The following is a 13570-nucleotide window of genomic DNA, read 5'->3' on the forward strand; positions in this document are numbered from 1 at the left end:
TATCATAATATCATGATAATATAACAATTTAACATCTCATTTGTTATAATAAATAATGGGTTAACAACATTCAACAAGATCGTTAACCTAAAGGTTTCAAAACAACATTTACATGTAACGACTAACGATGACTTAACGACTCAGTTAAGATGTATATACATGTAGTGTTTTAATATGTATTCATACACTTTTGAAAGACTTCAAGACACTTATCAAAATACTTCTACTTAACAAAAATGCTTACAATTACATCCTCGTTCAGTTTCATCAACAATTCTACTCGTATGCACCCGTATTCGTACTCGTACAATACACAACTTTTAGATGTATGTACTATTGGTATATACACTCCAATGATCAACTATTAGCAGCCCATGTGAGTCACCTAACACATGTGGGAACCATCATTTGGTAACTAGCATGAAATATCTCATAAAATTATAAAAATATGAGTAATCATTCATGACTTATTTACATGAAAACAAAATTACATATCCTTTATATCTAATCCATACACCAATGACCAAAAACACCTACAAACACTTTCATTCTTTAATTTTCTTCATCTAATTGATCTCCCTTAAGTTCTATCTTCAAGTTCTAAGTGTTCTTCATAAATTCCAAAAGTTCTAGTTTCATAAAATCAAGAATACTTCCAAGATTGCAAGTTTACTTCCAAGTTTTCTAAATCCATTCCAAGTAATCATCCAAGATCAAGAAACCTTTGTTACTTACAGTAGGTTATCTTTCTAATACAAGGTAATAATCATATTCAAACTTTAATTCAATTTCTATAACTATAACAATCTTATTTCGAGTGGAAATCTTACTTGAAATTGTTTTCGTGTCATGATTCTGCTTCAAGAACTTTCAAGCCATCCAAGGATCCTTTGAAGCTAGATCTATTTTTCTCATTTCTAGTAGGTTTATGCAAGGTACTTAAGGTATTAATGATGTTCATAACATCATTCTATTCATACATATAAAGCTATCTTATTCGAAGGTTTAAACTTGTAATCACTTGAAACATAGTTTAGTTAATTCTAAACTTGTTCGCAAATAAAAGTTAATCATTCTAACTTGACTTTTAAAATCAACTAAAAACATGTTCTATATCTATATAATATGCTAACTTAATGATTTAAAACCTGGAAACACGAAAAACACCGTAAAACCGGATTTACGCCGTCGTAGTAACACCGCGGGCTGTTTTGGGTTAGTTAATTAAAAACTATGATAAACTTTGATTTAAAAGTTGTTATTCTGGGAAAATGATTTTTATTATGAACATGAAACTATATCCAAAAATTATGGTTAAACTCAAAGTAGAAGTATGTTTTCTAAAATGGTCATCTAGACGTCGTTCTTTCGACTGAAATGACTACCTTTACAAAAACGACTTGTAACTTATTTTTTTGACTAAAAACCTATACTTTTTATGTTTAGATTCATAAAATAGAGTTCAATATGAAACCATAGCAATTTGATTCACTCAAAACGGATTTAAAATGAAGAAGTTATGGGTAAAACAAGATTGAATAATTTTTCTCATTTTAGCTACGTGAAAATTGGTAACAAATCTATTCCAACCATAACTTAATCAACTTGTATTGTATATTATATAATCTTGAGATACCATAGACACGTATACAATGTTTCGACCTATCATGTCGACACATCTATATATATTTCGGAACAACCATAGACACTCTATATGTGAATGTTGGAGTTAGCTATACAGGGTTGAAGTTGATTCCAAAATATATATAGTTTGATTTGTGATCAATACTGAGATACGTATACACTAGGTCGTGGATTGATTCAAGATAATATTTATCGATTTATTTCTGTACATCTAACTATGGACAACTAGTTGTAGGTTACTAACGAGGACAGCTGACTTAATTGAAATGTCCCGTTCTTATTGATTAAAAACGTTCCATATTAATTAATTTCGTTGCGAGGTTTTGACCTCTATATGAGACGTTTTTTTTAAAGACTGCATTCATTTTTAAAACAAACCATAACCTTTATTTCATAAATAAAGGTTTAAAAAGCTTTACGTAGATTATCAAATAATGATAATCTAAAATATCCTGTTTACACACGACCATTACATAATGGTTTACAATACAAATATGTTACATCGAAATCAGTTTCTTGAATGCAGTTTTTACACAATATGAAAGGATCCGTTCATATACATTATAAACGATTCACAATAGTTAATTACATCGCGAGATATTTGACCTCTATATGATATGTTTTACAAACATTGCATTCGTTTTTAAAAGACAAACTTTCTTTACATCTAAAATTGATGGCATGCATACCATTTCATATTACATCCAACTATAATTGACTTAATATTAATCTTGATGAACTCAACGACTCGAATGCAACGTCTTTCAAAGTATGTCATGAATGACTCCAAGTAATATCCTTAAAATGAGCTAATGCACAGCGGAAGATTTCTTTAATACCTGAGAATAAACATGCTTTAAAGTGTCAACCAAAAGGTTGGTGAGTTCATTAGTTTATCATAATCAATCATTTTTGTAATAGTAATAGACCACAAGATTTCTGTTTATAAATATATGTACACTCGCAAGTGTATAAAAGTATTCTATAAGTTGTAGGCACCCGGTAACAAGCCTTAACGTTCATGTTTTACCCTCTGAAGTACACCAGATCAGGTGTGTTTAATATAACCTCGAAGTACTAAAGCATCCCATAGTCAGGATGGGGTTTGTCAGGCCCAATAGATCTATCTTTAGGATTCGCGCCTACCGTACATAGACAAGTAGTTTAATGTTACCAAGCTAAGGGTATATTTCTGGTTTAAACCCACATAGAATTTGTTTTACTACTTATGCCTATTTTGTAAAACATTTATAAAACAGCGCATGTATTCTCAGCCCAAAAATATATATTGCAAAAGCAATTAAAAAGGGAGCAAATGAAACTCACAATACTGTATTTCGTAGCAATTTTGTATATGACGGAACTGAACAAGTGCAGGGTTTGTCTCAGATTCACGAACGTATCAATATTGTGATTCAATATTGCAGGAAAGTACGTAGACGCAACGAAAATGATAAACGTTAGGTTGACCTCACGAGCAATACCCTCGAACAATACCCATAACCTCCATAGCTATAACCCATAATTTCCTTAGCTCTATCCCGTTTGAAAACTTATTTTGAAATCGTCTGAATATAACTCCGTCGTAGTATTTTATGTATACTAATAATATCTTGAAATAATACTAAGTAAATATATATATGTAATTCGATTGAGAGAGTTTAGAGAAATATATTTTCAAGTTTCTATGAAATAATGAAACCTATTGAATTCTATTTATAATAGATTTTTGAATTATTAAAGTGAATTATTAAAGTATGAATTATTAAAGTGAATTATTAAAGTATGAATTATTAAAGTGAATTATTAAAGTATGAATTATTAAAGTGAATTATTAAAATGAATTATTAAAGTTAAAGTAAAGTAAAAGTAAAGTAAAGGTAAAGTTAAAGTATAGTAAAAGTATAAAACTATATACGTATAATACGCATATATATAATATTAATTTAAACCGTTATATATATTTAATAAAATAAAATATAAATATCGTTATCTTTATCATACTGGTTAAGTAATGAGTTGTCAAAAGTGGTTCTAGATATTTATAAAAGTTATATACGTTTTAATAATAAAGTTCTTTTTAAACTGAAAACGTCTTTGTACTTTTGAAACTAAATTAATAGAATATTATGGAAACCAATTCCCCACTATCTTTTGTCTAACTTTCGTAAATGACACTTTTTGTTTTTATTTATAAATAGCTTTACAAATTATTCTGAATATCGTTAAGAGGAATAGATTTTCTCAAATCATAGTGGACCTCTCAACAGAGACTTGTAATCATAATTCAATGTTTCTGATAATTTAATCATTTAATATATATTTTTAATTTCATCGAAAATCATATTGAAACAAATACGTTCGTGTAAGGTATTATACGTTTAATACTTTATTAATATTCTCAAGTTATAATACATATATACATATACATATCTATTTATATATAACGGTTCGTGAATCGTCGGAATTTGGTCGAGGTTATAATGAATGTATGAACACAATTTAAAATTCTTGAGATTTAACTTAACAAACTTTGCTTATCGTGTCGGAATAATATAAAGATTAAAGTTTAAATTTGGTCGGAAATTTTCGGGTCGTCACAGTACCTACCCGTTAAAGAAATTTCGTCCCCGAAATTTGATAGAGGTCGTCATGACTAACAATGAGAATGTTATTATAACGATTATGGAGTTTTATCATGTTCAAGAAGAATGGATAAAATAATTCGATTAATCGAAACGTGTGAGTGAAGTTATCGTAAATGAATGAAATAAGATAATAGTGATTCGTCGTATCTTTTGACGTCATCACGATTGATCTCCGAAAAGAAAATCTTTGTAATCTATATTGGATTTGATTATTCGGCGATTAAGGAAATTATGATCCTCTTCGAATTAATGCGATAATCCATTTTGATTTCTCTGTCGGATATTTCACTATAAATCCACCTCATTTGTTTTCTTACAACTCACACCTTCTCAACTCATATTTTAAAGTATTTGTCAATATATACTTCATCCAGTGCTGATTCTTGATATACTCCTCACTTTCATATCTGTCGCTCTTCTTTTTCATCTACCTCCGGAAGAATCTATTTACTTCTACTATACTCTTGGTTTTATAGTGTTTTTAGTTCTCCCGTGTCTTTATATTGCTATATGCATTGATATATACGGTTTGTGATTTCAGGGTTTTTGTTGGGTTTTATATCTTCCCTTATATTTCAAAGTCCTTGCTTCTTTTATAATCATTGTCATCCCCAATTAATGCTCTCTTTTATTTGCTGCGATTTATACCCCAATTTCTATTTCGGAGTTTTGTCCTTTCGTTTCTTCTTCTTGCGATTAAGCACCGCTTGTAATGGTCCATAATTCGCATATTTGAATTTCAGAATGAACATTGTTAATGTTCTAAGAAGTAAATTGTAATGACACGATCTTGACTTGTCAAATTACTAGAATGCCTCGAAAAAGGCCGAATCATCAAGAAATATTTTCTTGATATTTTAGAGGTTAAAGAGAATACAAGAGTCGTGTAACATAGCACATGATGACGTTATGATCTGTGAATCATCACGTTCCATTTAGAAACTCAGCATGACTTAATGTAATATAATCACGTTGATCAAGTGTCATTATATTATACTAGTTCATGCTTCAGTTCACAACACTACTTCAAAAATATTCCTATTTTAAATTCGAAAGTTTCAGAATTTAGAAACTAAAATAGTTTCTTTTACGATGTAATACAGACAGCACGAAGAGGTAAATGATTTCAGATAAGAATAATTATGGAAATATCTTCAGAAATATGGAGGATATTTATAATGAAAGATACGATGATATCTTAAAATTTCTAATATCAGAGGATGATGAAGAATATTGTCCGTAAGAGTTTAGAGTCAGGAGCAAGGTATTCGATAATGACTTCAGCAGACACGGAATCATTTGGATTCTTTGAAGGTAGATTTCGTCCTTGTGATTTATCCACAGCCTTCTTCATGGTTTGCTCAATCCGTATTTTTCAGTACCAAATATTCTCTTTTTCTGAGCTTTACCAACACACTACTCTTTATCATCAAACTTTTTACTGTTAAGGTCGTTTATAGTTTTTGCTGCTTCATCAGTATTTCGAGAACTAGTTCGCAGTTTAGGGTGTTTTTCAGAAACTTCACATTCAAAGTATATAAGTCCAGAAGATAGACACATATAATTGTTGGCGTAGACATGCTGCGAGATTTCAAAATACTGATTGCTAATTTTCGATGATTCGTATGGCAATTCTCGTTACAAGATGCAGATGAGTAAATGATGGGGTTTTGATAAATATAAAGATTTTTCGGAAAGTCAAAGATCAATGAAGTTGTTAATAAGTTTACTGCTAATGTGGCGAGATATGAAAGGTTCCCCGGTAATAATGATGAAGGGGTAATCATTATAATAAGGCTTATTCGAATGAACAATTGAAGCTGGTTTGCTGGAGCTGTGACAAAACCGTCTATTTTTAGAAGGGATTGAAAAGTTATTTTAGCTAGTAAATGCCAAAAGGTCTGACATGGATACATGTTAAATTATGACTTTGATTTCAAGAGTTTTTCAGGTACGTAACTGTGGATAACATGTGGTTGGATCATCATCTCGATTGTTCATTATTTGAAGTGTCTTCAGGTATTTCGAAGGGATTGAACACAGATTATAATCGTTAATATACATACAATGTTCTAACACAGTTTTGAAGTTAAAGTATAGCTTTGAAAGATGTAAGAATCTAAGAGTGATGATACCGGTTATAACTTGAATTGAATTCGGCGATTTCAAATCAGAATATGTAATTAGATTTTTGAATGAGTATGGTTGTTTTGATTTCTATAAAAGAATGTATATTGTTGTGAAAGTAGGGAGTATAATGGATAATTTGCTGAATCAGATTCGAAGAATGTAACATATTAATTGTGAATTTATATATCTCTCGGGTATTACCTACCCGTTAAAAAAATTGTCACAATTAATATTTTGTACAAAAGAATTTTATTACAGTCTTTATGGAAATATATGTGTATATTTCTTCAGATGTAATATTGATTTAATGAGTTAATATTAAATTAAACTCACTTAATTTATGGTTAAGGCTAGGATAGATAATTTCTAGACTTTAGAAATTACATAATCGTCGTAGAATGTTTTCCCAATGAAGTTATGAATCAATACTTCATCGTTGTGGTATTCCTTAGTATCTACAGGGCGTATGACGTCAATGCTCATGGGACAGATTGTGAAGTTGAGGTTTGCGATGCGGTTGTTGTTGGTGGTGGTAATGGTACTGTTGATGTTGTTGATGGTGGTACTGGTTATGTTGTGGTGCTGCTGCTGGTGTTTGTAACCTTTGCACCATATTCTCCAAAGCCACTACCCGAGCGTGAAGCTCGTTGACTTCTTCTATTACACCGGGGTGATTGTTGGTTCGGACGAGCGGATAGATAAGATCTAGAATTTGGTGTAGTATATAATCATGACGAGATACTCTGGAAATGAGAGAGAAAATGGTGTTTCGGACAGGTTCGCCGGTAAATGCTTCAGGTTCATTGCCAAGAGGGCAATGTGGTGGATGAAAGGGATCACCTTCTTCTTGTCTCCAATGGTTAAATAGATTACGAACTCATCCCCAATTCATCCAAAATAGATGATGGCTAATTGGTTGATCCATTTCGGTCATGCTGCTTTCGGAGCTCATGTGAAAATCCATATCGGTATAGCTGTCGGAACCCGAGGAACTCGAACTGGTTGAGGGATCCATCTTGTATGATCAGGGAAAGAATTTTTGGTATGAAATAGATTGTAGAATTTAGATTTGGTATTCTTCAATACATAATTTACATATGTATATATAATACCAAAATCCCATAAATTACGGAGGAATCTTTGAAAGATGTCAATCAAAGTTCACAGTAACAGATATGCTAAGATAAGAATTCGTCTATACATTATTATGCAATAAATGTAGGAAAACGCGTCTAGACTTAAGAATGATAAGCAGGTAATTTCCTAAGGATGGTAAGTAGATGATTTCCGACTAAAAATGATAAGCAAAACTTTTGACATGTAGACACAGTCAAAGTCCAGACTCACTAATGCATCTTAACAACTATCAGTTAGACACACTAATGCAAGACCTGGTTCGCTAAGACCACCGCTCTGATACCAACTGAAAGGATCCGTTCATATACATTATAAACGATTCACAATAGTTAATTACATCGCGAGATATTTGACCTCTATATGATATGTTTTACAAACATTGCATTCGTTTTTAAAAGACAAACTTTCTTTACATCTAAAATTGACGGCATGCATACCATTTCATATTACATCCAACTATAATTGACTTAATATTAATCTTGATGAACTCAACGACTCGAATGCAACGTCTTTCAAAGTATGTCATGAATGACTCCAAGTAATATCCTTAAAATGAGCTAATGCACAGCGGAAGATTTCTTTAATACCTGAGAATAAACATGCTTTAAAGTGTCAACCAAAAGGTTGGTGAGTTCATTAGTTTATCATAATCAATCATTTTTGTAATAGTAATAGACCACAAGATTTCTGTTTATAAATATATGTACATTCGCAAGTGTATAAAAGTATTCTATAAGTTGTAGGCACCCGGTAACAAGCCTTAACGTTCATGTTTTACCCTCTGAAGTACACCAGATCAGGTGTGTTTAATATAACCTCGAAGTACTAAAGCATCCCATAGTCAGGATGGGGTTTGTCAGGCCCAATAGATCTATCTTTAGGATTCGCGCCTACCGTACATAGACAAGTAGTTTAATGTTACCAAGCTAAGGGTATATTTCTGGTTTAAACCCACATAGAATTTGTTTTACTACTTATGCCTATTTTGTAAAACATTTATAAAACAGCGCATGTATTCTCAGCCCAAAAATATATATTGCAAAAGCAATTAAAAAGGGAGCAAATGAAACTCACAATACTGTATTTCATAGCAATTTTGTATATGACGGAACTGAACAAGTGCAGGGTTTGTCTCAGATTCACGAACGTATCAATATTGTGATTCAATATTGCAGGAAAGTACGTAGACGCAACGAAAATGATAAACGTTAGGTTGACCTCACGAGCAATACCCTCGAACAATACCCATAACCTCCATAGCTATAACCCATAATTTCCTTAGCTCTATCCCGTTTGAAAACTTATTTTGAAATCGTCTGAATATAACTCCGTCGTAGTATTTTATGTATACTAATAATATCTTGAAATAATACTAAGTAAATATATATATGTAATTCGATTGAGAGAGTTTAGAGAAATATATTTTCAAGTTTCTATGAAATAATGAAACCTATTGAATTCTATTTATAATAGATTTTTGAATTATTAAAGTGAATTATTAAAGTATGAATTATTAAAGTGAATTATTAAAGTATGAATTATTAAAGTGAATTATTAAAGTATGAATTATTAAAGTGAATTATTAAAATGAATTATTAAAGTTAAAGTAAAGTAAAAGTAAAGTAAAGGTAAAGTTAAAGTATAGTAAAAGTATAAAACTATATACGTATAATACGCATATATATAATATTAATTTAAACCGTTATATATATTTAATAAAATAAAATATAAATATCGTTATCTTTATCATACTGGTTAAGTAATGAGTTGTCAAAAGTGGTTCTAGATATTTATAAAAGTTATATACGTTTTAATAATAAAGTTCTTTTTAAACTGAAAACGTCTTTGTACTTTTGAAACTAAATTAATAGAATATTATGGAAACCAATTCCCCACTATCTTTTGTCTAACTTTCGTAAATGACACTTTTTGTTTTTATTTATAAATAGCTTTACAAATTATTCTGAATATCGTTAAGAGGAATAGATTTTCTCAAATCATAGTGGACCTCTCAACAGAGACTTGTAATCATAATTCAATGTTTCTGATAATTTAATCATTTAATATATATTTTTAATTTCATCGAAAATCATATTGAAACAAATACGTTCGTGTAAGGTATTATACGTTTAATACTTTATTAATATTCTCAAGTTATAATACATATATACATATACATATCTATTTATATATAACGGTTCGTGAATCGTCGGAATTTGGTCGAGGTTATAATGAATGTATGAACACAATTTAAAATTCTTGAGATTTAACTTAACAAACTTTGCTTATCGTGTAGGAATAATATAAAGATTAAAGTTTAAATTTGGTCGGAAATTTCCGGGTCGTCACACAATATCATACAAACATGGACTCCAAATCTTGTCCTTATTTTAGTATGCAACAGCGGAAGCTCTTAGTATTCACCTGAGAATAAACATGCTTTAAACGTCAACAAAAATGTTGGTGAGTTATAGGTTTAACCTATATATATATCAAATCGTAACAATAGACCACAAGATTTCATATTTCAATACATATCCCATACATAGAGATAAAAATCATTCATATGGTGAACACCTAGTAACCGACATTAACAAGATGCATATATAAGAATATCCCCATCATTCCGGGACACCCTTCGGATATGATATAAATTTCGAAGTACTAAAGCATCCGGTACTTTGGATGGGGCTTGTTGGGCCCAATAGATCTATCTTTAGGATTCACGTCAATTAGGGTGTCTGTTCCCTAATTCTTAGATTACCAGACTTAATAAAAAGGGGCATATTCGATTTTGATAATTCAACCATAGAATGTAGTTTCACGTACTTGTGTCTATTTTGTAAATCATTTATAAAACCTGCATGTATTCTCATTCCAAAAATATTAGATTTTAAAAGTGGGACTATAACTTACTTTCACAGATTTTTACTTCGTCGGGAAGTAAGACTTGGCCACTGGTCGATTCACGAACCTATAACAAATATGTACATATATATCAACGTATATTCAAAATATATATTTACAACATTTTTAATACATTTTGATGTTTTAAGTTTATTAAGTCAGCTGTCCTCGTTAGTAACCTACAACTAGTTGTCCAACGTTAGATGTACAGAAAAAAATTGATATATATTATCTTGAATCAATTCACGACCCAGTGTATACACGTCTCAGGCTAGATCACAACTCAAAGTATATATATTTTTGGAATCAACCTCAACCCTGTATAGCTAACTCTCACATTACTGCATGTAGAGTGTCTATGGTTGTTCCAAATAATATATACACATGGGTCGATATGATATGTCAAAACATTTGCATACGTGTCTATGGTATCCCAAGATTACATAATATATTAGAATACATGTATAATACAATATAAGTTAGCTAGGATATGATTAATATAGATTTGTTACCAATTTTCACGTTGCTACAACAAGAAAAATTATCCAATCTTGTTTTACCCATAACTTCTTCATTTTAAATCCGTTTTGAGTGAATCAAATTGCTATGGTTTCATATTGAACTCTATTTTATGAATCTAAATAGAAAAAGTATAGGTTTATAGTCGAAAATATAAGTTACAAGTCGTTTTTGTAAAGGTAGTCATTTCAGTCAAAAGAACGACGTCTAGATGACCATTTTAGAAAACATACTTCCACTTTGAGTTTAACCATGATTTTTGGATATAGTTTCATGTTCATAAGAAAAATCATTTTCCCAGAAGAACAACTTTTAAATCAAAGTTTATCATAGTTTTTAATTAACTAACCCAAAACAGCCCGCGGTGTTACTACGACTGCGTAAATCAGGTTTTACAGTGTTTTTCGTGTTTCCAGGTTTTAAATCATTAAGTTAGCATATCATATAGATATAGAACAAGTGTTTAGTTGATTTTAAAAGTCAAGTTAGAAGGATTAACTTTTGTTTGCGAACAAGTTTAGAATTAACTAAACTATGTTCTAGTGATTACAAATTTAAACCTTCGAATAAGATAGCTTTATATATATGAATCGAATGATGTTATGAACATCATTACTACCTCAAGTTTTTTGGATAAAGCTATTGGAAATGAGAAAAATGGATCTAGCTTCAAAGGATCCTTGGATGGCTTGAAAGTTCTTGAAGCAGAATCATGACACGAAAAACAAGTTCAAGTAAGATTTCTACTCGAAATAAGATTGTTATAGTTATAGAAATTGAATCAAAGTTTGAATATGAGTATTACCTTGTATTAGAAAGATATCTTACTATAAATAAGAAAGATTTCTTGAGGTTGGATGATCACTCTACAAGATTGGAAGTAAGCTAGCAAACTTTGAAGTATTCTTGATTTTATGAAACTAGAACTTGTAGAATTTATGAAGAACACTTAGAACTTGAAGATAGAACTTGAGAGAGATTAATTAGATGAAGAAAATTGAAGAATGAAAGTGTTTGTAGGTGTTTTTGGTCGTTGGTGTATGGATTAGATATAAAGGATATGTAATTTTGTTTTCATGTAAATAAGTCATGAATGATTACTCATATTTTTGTAATTTTATGAGATATTTCATGCTAGTTGCCAAATGATGGTTCCCAAATGTGTTAGGTGACTCACATGGGCTGCTAAGAGCTGATCATTGGAGTATATATATACCAATAGTACATACATCTAAAAGCTGTGTATTGTACGAGTACGAATACGGGTGCATACGAGTAGAATTGTTGATGAAACTGAACGAGGATGTAATTGTAAGCATTTTTGTTAAGTAGAATTATTTTGATAAGTGTATTGAAGTCTTTCAAAAGTGTATGAATACATATTAAAACACTACATGTATATACATTTTAACTGAGTCGTTAAGTCATCGTTAGTCGTTACATGTAAGTGTTGTTTTGAAACCTTTAGGTTAACGATCTTGTTAAATGTTGTTAACCCAACATTTATAATATCAAATGAGATTTTAAATTATTATATTATCATGATAATATGATGTATGAATATCTCTTAATATGATATATATACATTAAATGTCGTTACAACGATAATCGTTACATATATGTCTCGTTTCAAAATCATTAAGTTAGTAGTCTTGCTTTTACATATGTAGTTCATTGTTAATATACTTAATGATATGTTTACTTATCATAATATCATGTTAACTATATATATATATCCATATATATGTCATCATATAGTTTTTACAAGTTTTAACGTTCGTGAATCACCGGTCAACTTGGATGGTCAATTGTCTATATGAAACCTATTTCAGTTAATCAAGTCTTAACAAATTTGATTGCTTAACATGTTGGAAACACTTAATCATGTAAATAACAATTTCATTTAATATATATATATATAAACATGGAAAAGTTCGGGTCACTACAGTACCTACCCGTTAAATAAATTTCGTCCCGAAATTTTAAGCAGTTAGAGGTGTTGACGTATCTTCTGGAAATAAATGCGGGTATTTCTTCTTCATCTGATATTCATGCTCCCAGGTGAACTCGAGTCCTCTACGAGCATTCCATCGAACCTTAACAATCGGTATCTTGTTTTGTTTAAGTCTCTTAACCTCACGATCCATTATTTCGACGGGTTTTTCAATGAATTGAAGTTTTTCATTGATTTGGATTTCGTCCAACGGAATAGTGAGATCTTCCTTAGCAAAACATTTCCTCAAATTCGAGACGTGGAAAGTGTTATGTACATTCGCAAGTTGTTGAGGTAACTCAAGTCGGTAAGCTACTGGTCAGACACGATCAATAATCTTGAATGGTCCAATATACCTTGGATTTAATTTCCCTCGTTTACCAAATCGAACAACACCTTTTCAAGGTGCAACCTTAAGCATGACCATCTCTCCAATTTCAAATTCTATGTCTTTTCTTTTATTGTCGGCGTAGCTCTTTTGTCGACTTTGGGCGGTTTTTAACCGTTGTTGAATTTGGATGATCTTCTCGGTAGTTTCTTGTATTATCTCCGGACCCGTAATCTGTCTATCCCCCACTTCACTCCAACAAAT

The sequence above is a fragment of the Rutidosis leptorrhynchoides genome, chromosome 3 (assembly GCF_046630445.1).
Source record: "Rutidosis leptorrhynchoides isolate AG116_Rl617_1_P2 chromosome 3, CSIRO_AGI_Rlap_v1, whole genome shotgun sequence".
Taxonomy (NCBI): domain Eukaryota; kingdom Viridiplantae; phylum Streptophyta; class Magnoliopsida; order Asterales; family Asteraceae; genus Rutidosis; species Rutidosis leptorrhynchoides.